The 10,049-nt window shown below is 45.4% G+C and overlaps 1 long non-coding RNA gene across 1 annotated transcript; it reads right to left on the bottom strand.

Annotated features, from left to right (window-relative positions):
* Window positions 1-3,570: 3,570 nt before the first annotated feature.
* LOC310865937 lies at window positions 3,571-9,799 on the bottom strand. The gene is made up of 5 exons (XR_014569856.1): window positions 9,710-9,799; window positions 8,688-8,861; window positions 8,378-8,536; window positions 5,043-5,104; window positions 3,571-3,602 (listed from the first exon to the last, which is right to left on the bottom strand). It is a non-coding gene; the product is annotated as an uncharacterized lncRNA (long non-coding RNA).
* Window positions 9,800-10,049: the final 250 nt, after the last annotated feature.

Genomic DNA, 10,049 nt, shown 5'->3' with positions numbered 1-10,049 from the left:
AGTCCAAGCTCCTTCTTTTCACCTGACAGGGGGGGAGTTTCCCCGGCCGGACGTAACGCGTGGAAGGAACACGTTATTCCGACCAGTTCCTTTCCCCTCCATCAGGCGCCCCGGCTGGCCAGGGGGAGGCAGTTTAGTGACCAGAAGTTTTTTAATCCTGGTCACTAAACTGCCTCCCCCTGGCCAGCCGGGGCGCCTGATGGAGGGGAAAGGAACTGGTCGGAATAACGTGTTCCTTCCACGCGCTACGTCCAACCAGGGAAACTCCCCCCTGTCAGGTGTAAAGGAGCAACTTGGACACTCAGGCATGAAGGAAGCATGAGTTCAAGTCCGTTGCTCTCCCCTTGTCCCCCATATATGGGGACTAGGTTGGTCTCCCCTTGTCCCCCATATATGGGGACTAGGTTGGTCTCCCCTTGTCCCCCATATGGGGACTAGGTTGGTCTCCCCTTGTCCCCCATATATGGGGACTAGGTTGCTCTCCCCTTGTCCCCCATATATGGGGACTAGGTTGCTCTCCCCTTGTCCCCCATATATGGGGACTAGGTTGCTCTCCCCTTGTCCCCCATATATGGGGACTAGGTTGCTCTCCCCTTGTCCCCCATATATGGGGACTAGGTTGCTCTCCCCTTGTCCCCCATATATGGGGACTAGGTTGGTCTCCCCTTGTCCCCCATATATGGGGACTAGGTTGGTCTCCCCTTGTCCCCCATATATGGGGACTAGGTTGGTGGAGGGTGTGCAGAGCCCAGGATCTCATTAGACGATTGACACAGGGGTGAAAAATGGGTTACAAAATCGTGGGATAAAAATATATATTTAAGAAAATAAAATAAACAAGTTTTTCTCCTCAAATGTCACTGGTTGAAGTCAGTCGACGGTCAGTGGATCAGGGGTAGAGGCTGGTAGAACGGCCGGATGGCAACCGTATGGATAGATGGATAGATGGATAGATGGATGGATAGATATAGATAGATACTTTATTTATGTGTCATGGACTTATGGGACACACCGTACAAATCATTGCTTCAATATTGCATAAGTGAACAAGAAACAGTTTATTTTTTTTGACACAAACAAAACATTCTGCGTTTTTCCCACGCTTTGCATAACAAATCTGCTAAAGCAAAAACACCTTTCCTAAAGCAAAATTCCAGTTTTTCATAGTCCTCTAACCAGACACTGGCCTGGGGTCAGTCAGTCAGTACAGTACACACACTGAAGTCAACCTGCCACTGGCCTGGGGTCAGTCAGTCAGTCAGTCAGTAAATTCTTTCCTTTATGTCTTTGAAAATCCTAAAAAGAGGTTAAAACGGGCAAAATATGCAACTTAGAAGTACAAAATAATGTAGGTTACAGTTGTTCTATCCAACAAATAATGTGATATTTGAATTCTCCATCAAAAAACAAATGATTTAGACACCCCACATGTTAGAAAATAGGATTTTAAATCTTATAAATGAGGTAGGTACAATTAGCTATTTAAAAATGCAAATTCATGTAGGTAAGAGTTGTCCTATCCAAAAAAAAAAATCATATTTGAATTCTCCATAAAAAACACACAAAACAGACACCCAAGCATTTTGATTTTCAAAAAATAATAAAGTATGACCCGCCCTACACACATGTTCAGATGGGGGTCCCTGGTACAACACATGTTCAGATGGGGGTCCCTGGTACAACACATGTTCAGATGGGGGTCCCTGGTACAACACATGTTCAGATGGGGGTCCCTGGTACAACACATGTTCAGATGGGGGTCCCTGGTACAACACATGTTCAGATGGGGGTCCCTGGTACAACACATGTTCAGATGGGGGTCCCTGGTACAACACATGTTCAGATGGGGGTCCCTGGTACAACACATGTTCAGATGGGGGTCCCTGGTACAACACATGTTCAGATGGGGGTCCCTGGTACAACACATGTTCAGATGGGGGTCCCTGGTACAACACATGTTCAGATGGGGGTCCCTGGTACAACACATGTTCAGATGGGGGTCCCTGGTACAACACATGTTCAGATGGGGGTCCCTGGTACAACACATGTTCAGATGGGGGTCCCTGGTACAACACATGTTTAGATGGGGGTCCCTGGTACAACACATGTTCAGATGGGGGTCCCTGGTACAACACATGTTCAGATGGGGGTCCCTGGTACAACACATGTTCAGATGGGGGTCCCTGGTACAACACATGTTCAGATGGGGGTCCCACATGTTCAGATGGGGGACCCTGGTACAACACATGTTCAGATGGGGGTCCCTGGTACAACACATGTTCAGATGGGGGTCCCACATGTTCAGATGGGGGTCCCTGGTACAACACATGTTCAGATGGGGGTCCCTGGTACAACACATGTTCAGATGGGGGTCCCTGGTACAACACATGTTCAGATGGGGGTCCCTGGTACAACACATGTTCAGATGGGGGTCCCTGGTACAACACATGTGCAGATTGGGGTCCCTGGTACAACACATGTTCAGATACAAGTAAATATTAATTTGTTTGAGAACCACTGCTGTTAGGGTCCATTTGGACACCTAGTGTGGTCTGGGGACACCCAGGGGTCGTTGGGGGGGTCCCAGGGGTCGTTGGGGGGGTCCCAGGGGTCCTTGAGGGGGTTCCAGGGGTCCTTGAGGGGGTTCTAGGGGTTGTTGGGGGGGTTCCAGGGGTCGTTGGGGGGGTCCCAGGGGTCCTTGAGGGGGTCCCAGGGGTCCTTGAGGGGGTCTACAAGCTGCAACTGCCTGTGAGTGGCACAGCTCTCTGTGTGTGTGTGTGTGTGTGCGTGCCACGGATTGCAATGATTTGATTGGCTGAACACGGAATGTAATGATTTGATTGGCTGACGTCGTCATCGTTGGCATGTATGATGACAGTCAAGAGCGGCGCTCACTTCACACAGGTGTGATTCTTTGAATAATAATGAACATTGTATCAAAAACATATCTGGTCTTATCTGTCTGTCTCTCGTCGTCATCATCGTCATGATGATGATGATGTCACATGTGGAGTAACCATGGCGACCTGATGTGACCGTCGCATAGAGACTCTATCTCTGCTCACACAGAAACACTGAGGAGCCAGACCGCACCAACCAGAACCCAACACATAGCGGTTCAGTGGACGTGGTCTGGAAGGTGTGCAGGTGGGTCAGAGTGTCCTCTGAGGACACGTCATAGAAGGACAGAGTCCCAGTGGGACGGTCCACATACAGTGCTACTCTGCCGACCCCGTTGGAGCGTCCAGGGCGGACGGGGAGGAAAGTCCACTTCCCATTGTGGAAGACAACGTAACGGTCATCATCACACAGCAGACTCCAGGACATGACACTGCCTGCAAGCCTACAGTCATCACCATATCCTTTCCTGCTGATCCTTCTGTCAGTCCCTGCTATCAGAACGTCTCCACTGCACTCTACCTCAGAGTAGCAGCGTTCGCTCACACTCTCTGCACTCAGAACCTGAGGCAAGCGATCAAACCTCTGAGGATGATCAGGATACTGATGCCTCTGTCCCTCCACCAGTGTGACCTTCCTGTTGTCCTCAGACAGAGTGAGGCGACAGTTTGCTGTGTTTGTGTCCAGAGTGAGACGCTGGGAATCTGATGAGAAAACAACACAGTAAACATTAAATACATTATTCACTGACTGACACACACACACACACACACACACACACACGAAGATGTGCACGGGTGCACGCACGTACACACACACACGAATATGTGCACGGACACATGCACATACACACACACACACACGCACAAAATATGTGCACAGGCACACGCACGTAGATGCATGTACACACACACACACATGCAGATGTGCACAGGCACACGCACTCACTCGAAGATGTGCACAGGCACATGCACGTACACACACACATATGCACGTTGTGGCGTCTCACCACGGTGCCACCAGACCAGTGTTGTTTTCGTCGACTAAAACTAAGACGAAAAATGTTCGTCGACTACCTTTTTCCACTGACGAAAACAAATGGAAATTAAATGAAAACGAAGCTATGATGACTAAAACTAAGACTAAATATACTGACAATTTCGTTGACAAATAAAAACTAGACTAAAATGTTAGGAAGGGACTAGTGGACAACAGATCCAGTATAAGTCATTTTACACTTGGTTGCATGCTGAAAGTGTAAAAACACGGCATCAAGACCCGCCAAAATACATTTCAGTCGACTAAATCACCTGTAGATTTAGTCGACTAAAATCTTATGACATTTAGTCGACTAAAACTAGACTAAACACTAAGACATTCCAGGTGACTAAACTGTGACTAAAACTAAATGAAGTTTCAGTCCAAAGACTATGACTAAAACTAAATGAAGTTTCAGTCCAAAGACTATGACTAAAACTAAAATAGAAATCTGCTGCCAAAAACAACACTGCACCAGACTAATGGGCGCCAAACACCGGCCTCGCCGACGGACGTGTCATAGATCCTGCACGCACACACACACGCCTAATGCACGTACACACACACAGTCACACACACATGAAGATGTGCACAGGCACACGCACGTACACACACACAGTCACACACACATGAAGATGTGCACAGGCACACGCACGTACACACACACACATGAAGATGTGCACAGGCGTGCGCGCACACACACACACACACACACACACACACACACACACAAAGATGTGCACAGGCAAACGCACGTACACACACAGTCACACACACATGAAGATGTGCACAGGCACACGCACGTACACACACACACATGAAGATGTGCACGGGCACGTACACACACAGACATGAAGATGTGCACACACGCACGTACACACACAGACATGAAGATGTGCACACACGCACGTATACACACACACAATGTGCACAGGCACACGCACGTACATGCACGTACACGCACAAATATGAGCACGGAAAGATATGATTATTATGGGGGGTCCCCACAGGCAGGCAGACAGACAGACAGACAGACAGACAGACAGACAGACAGACAGACAGACAGACAGACAGACAGACAGACAGACAGACAGACAGACACTCACATCTTGAAAGGAGTCGAGGATTAATCCAGTGATCTATCCAGTGTTGTCCTCCATGATTCACACTGTAGGAAGAAATGATGAAACATTTCTATTACCATTGAATGATACAGAGAGTATGAACATGCATCACTTCATTAAGACTCTTCAGCTCACATTCACCATTAAACATTTATTGAATAAAGCAGTGGTTCTCAACCAGTGGTCCGGGGACCACGAGTGGTCCTTAACCCATTTAGACCTGAGATCACATTCTAAAAATGTCTTCTAAGTTCTACATCCTGACAGTTTTCTGAAAAAGCTATGTTTCTATGTCAGTCGTTCTTTGATTTTTCAAAAATAGCAGACCTACAAGCTCGTAGCGCGCCACTCGGTGGCGCGCTACGAGCTTGAAGATCTGCTATTTTTCAATAGCTAAAGCATAGCATGACGCTAACACCAAAAGGGCGCGAACCCCTTTTGGTGTTAAGCATTATGTTATACTTTAGCTATTGAAAAATAGCAGATCTACGAGCTTGTAGATCTTCTATCTTTGAAAAATCGTGAAAATGTGGTGCAAATCTTTGAATATATAATCTGTCAGAGCGAACGTTTTTAACTCAAATCTTTGCTTCTGGGCCAATTTCATATACTTTTTGGGGTACTTGATATGAAATAGTTTGAGCACCACTGATATACTGTAGAAATATAGGTTTTTCAGAAAACTGTCATGAGTTACAAGACATTTTCTTAATTTCGACGTCAGGCCTAAATGGGTTAAGGGGGCTCCAGGTGGTCCAATCCAATCCACTTTATTTATGAAGCACATTTGTATACAACAAGGTTGAAACAAAGTGCTGTACACAAAGAAATACTAAAATATCAAAGAAAAAACAACAGTACATAAACAGGGCAACATAAGGACACAATGCAGTGGAAGCAGCAACTCTTAACCCATTCTGACCTGAGATCAGATTCATACGAGGTTTCCGCCGGACACACACTGGTCTGATGAACCCATTCTGACCTGAGATCAGATTCTAAAAAAAAAAATGTTTTTTTTTCTTTTTTCAAAAATAGCAGACCTACAAGCTCGTATCGCGCCACTCGGTGGCGCGATATGAGCTTGTAGATCTGCTGTTTTTCAATAGCTAAAGCATAACATGATGCCGACACCAAAATGGGTGCCCGGTCAGAATGCCAAGGAGTACAAGTGAGTTTTCAGACTCAGATTTAAACACAGACAAGGACTGAGAAGCTCTGCCATGAGGTGGAAGTTCATTCCACAGTGTAGACGCTACAACGGGAAATGACCTATTCCCCCCCGGGCGGGATTTCAGCTTTGATTTAGGGATCTTGAGAAGTGACTGGTCAGTCGACCTCAGGGCCCTTGTCGATACTTTGGGAGCTACAAGTTCCGATATATAGACTGGTGCCAACTAAATGATGGAGAGTTGGTAACAAAGTGGACCCTTACAGATCTTTAACTCTAGAGACCCTCCCGGGTGCATTTGGTTTCATTTTACGCTCTCAAGAGTTAAATTACTGTTAAACATCTGCATTAAGTCTGTCAAGAACCCACAGAATTATCTGTATTTGGCTGCGGACCCCCATCTGAAAATATGTTGTTTTAGGGATACCACAGAAGCAAAGATTTGAGTGAAAATGTTCGATCTGAAATAATATATATTCAAAGATTTTGCGCCGCATTCTAATGATTTTTAAATAGCTCATATAGTGCGGCACTCAGTGCAGCGCTATGAGCTTGTAGATCTGCTATTTTTCAATAGGTAAAGTATAACATAATGCTTAAAACACCAACAGGGATACTTTTAATTGGTTTCATATTTGTAAAGCTCACACACAGACGTACACAGTGTTCAATAGCACTGATGTATTGCAGAAAAAAGAAAAACAGAGATAGGTTTGCATCCGACATACTAAAATATGTACACCCAAAACTGCTGAGTCAATCTAAGGTCGCCTTCACACCAGAAAGCTTTACTGCGATTAAAACCAATCCTGATGCATTGTCGGGAAGTGCGCTTCGTTTGGCAGGTGTGAAGCCTCATTCGAATCCTAATCAAGAACCGCATTCTACTCCGCTAAAAAACGGGGTTTCTCTTTGCTTCCAATCGGACTTGATTTCGATTCGGTGCAGGTGGGAATGCAATCACATCAAATAAAGGAAATGAAGCAGACAATGTGGCGGATGAATGAGGAGTAAAGTTTTGAGACGGAGAAGGGATATTTTACGCAGCGAGATGTCCCGTTACCGTGAATAGACGTGATCGAATGAGGAGGCCGAAAATATGGTCAGATGAGCACATTAAGGAAACACATAAAAACACTGCAGTGTACAGAGTAGTCAGCCAGCCAGCCAGGAGGGCTGTCACTGTGTGCGGGGATCCAAGTGCTGGAGACTTTCTTCATCTTGTTTAAATGTAAATACTGCAAAATTAAACACATGCTTAAGCATGATCTATAAACTGTATAGCTAACATGGCATGTGCAGAGTAGCATACTAATTTAATATGATGATCGGATAGCCTAATCTATAAGTACAGATTGTAAACTAATTAAGGATCACTTTGCGCCATCTCCATGTGCCTCGGCCATGTGCCCGCAAAATAACAGTCAGTTTGTGGCGCGCGCACACGCACGCACGCACGCACGCACACACACAGACAGTTAGTCCATTCCCCGACGACTTCTCTGCCCATTCGCAGCGACTCTACCAGGGTTATTTAATCCATTAATAAAATGTGCCCAGCGATTTATAAACACGGAGCACTTTTACCGACGGACCGGATGTTGCTGTAGCAGCTAAATGTAGCCAAAACATTCTAAACACGATTCTATCGCGACTAGCGACTGGACAGCGGGGGCCCGTCTAACACATAATCTTTTCTTAGAATTAGATGGAATGATTTAGATCGCGAGTTAGAGTATGTTGCGCAACATAGAGGATTGCGCAACAAGCGCTCCTAGGCTGTAGAGCGATGCGACCGGTTTTGAGATCATTAATCTCTGTCGTTTTTATCAATCTCCGTCTCAAGCACCAGACCGTACTAAGTACCAGGACGGAGATCTCCGTCATGACTGATTGGAGCAGAGTGGATTCAGAGGCGGGGCTACTTGGCCAGTAGAAAACAGCAACATGCATGTGTCTCAGACTCTCAACCTTTCAAACTTCACCGTGCATTGTGTAAATCTCACGTTAATTAAATTAACGCCGTTAAAAGGAATGTGTGTTGACACGCGATTAACATGTTACTAATACTTTGACAGCCTTAGAAAAGATAAAATAAAAACGTATTTTAAACCAAGATGGATGGACACAGTCCAAGTCGACTCACTTGACAGTCTCCAGTCCAGCAGAGAGCAGCGTCTGCTCAGCATCTCCTCCTGGGTGGTTACGGCTGAGGTCCACATGCTTCAGATGGGAGGAGGGGTTGAGGGCTACAGCTGAAGCCAGAGAAGAACAGCCTTTCTCTGTGATCGCACAGCCTGACAACCTGCAGAGATATCCACACTTTAACAAACTGCTGTTGATGCTCCAGTACAGAGAAAACTCTATTTACCTCAGAGTGTGCAGTACAGATCCACACAGAATAAAACTCTATTTACCTCAGAGTCTGCAGTACAGATCCACACAGGATAATTTACCTCAGAGTCTGCAGGTGACAATGTGGACTCTTCACTCCGGCACACAGAAGCTCAATTCCAGAGTCCTGCAGGTTGTTCAAAGTCAGGTCTAATTCTCTCAAATGGGAAGGATTGGAGGCGAGAGCCGAGGCCAGAACTTCACAGCTTCTCTCCGACAACCAGCAGTTCTTCAGACTAAATGAAGAATACAACCAGATGAGAGGGGGGGGGGGGGGGGGGAGAAGGAAAGAAAAAAAGAGAGAGAGAGAGAGAGAGAGAGAGAGAGAGAGAGAGAGAGAGAGAGAGAGAGAGATTTTAAGACGAATAAAATACATATTCCTGCCATACAATTTCCGTTGGCAGCATAAGTTTTCCACATAAAACCTTCTCTCCCACTGGGTTTTTAGATATTGATCCAAAGTTCATGTTTAGAACGTTTTGTGCATTTTGATCAAACTGTCGGGGGCAGACCAGCCTGCGCCGGGGCTTACTGACATCTAGTTACGCCGCTGATACCAATTAAGAATTAACATTGATATAAATATCATTCAAAACTAGGGGATGACACTCTGACAGAACACATTCAACCACTCATAGTGTCATCAGAGGTGTTTAGTGTTTTAATCCATTCTGACCTGAGATCAGATTCTAAAAATGTCTTCTACATCCTGACAGTTTTCTGAAAAAGCTATGTTTCTGTCAGTGGTTCTTCGATTTTTCAAAACTAGCAGACCTACAAGTTCATAGCGCGCCACAATGAGCGCGCGCTATGAGCTTGTAGATCTGCTATTTTTCAATAGTTAAAGCATAACATAATCCTAACACCAAAAGGGGTTCCCGCCCAAAATGGGTTAAATGTAGTATCTCAGCATAAAGACTACATACATTAGTCACTGTATCTTATCAATATTAAGGTCAGTGTGAGTTACCATGATATCCAACCTTATCCACACTTCAAATAAAGTACCACCTCCATAATAACTGCATTATAATCACTTACTATGACAGAATGTAACCAAATAGAAATGGTAAATTAATCTGACCTGAGAATCTCCAGACAACAGTTTGGGCTCTTCAGTGCAGCACAGATGAGATCCACTCCGGAATCCTTCAAGACGTTTCCACTCAAGTCCAGTTCTCTCAAATGGGACGGATTGGAGGTGAGAGCTGAAGCCACAACTTCAATGTGTTCCTCCTGGAGGTCACAGCCAGCAAGTCTGTAATTACAGATTAAATGTAAAATCAGAGATGATCAAAACAGAACAGACCATGTTCACTGTCAAAGAGGTTCCCTGTGGAGCTGTCTGAAATGTGTGTGTGTTTGGATACTTTTCTGATTAAGCAAATAAGAGGCAGATTGCATTTATATGTGCTCATACTTTT

The sequence above is a fragment of the Protomyctophum parallelum genome (assembly GCF_964188405.1).
Source record: "Protomyctophum parallelum genome assembly, chromosome: 10".
In the NCBI taxonomy this organism is placed as follows: Eukaryota; Metazoa; Chordata; class Actinopteri; order Myctophiformes; family Myctophidae; genus Protomyctophum; species Protomyctophum parallelum.
The sequence above is the reverse complement of the archived record's forward strand: the minus strand, read 5'-3'. Positions and strand labels throughout refer to the sequence as shown.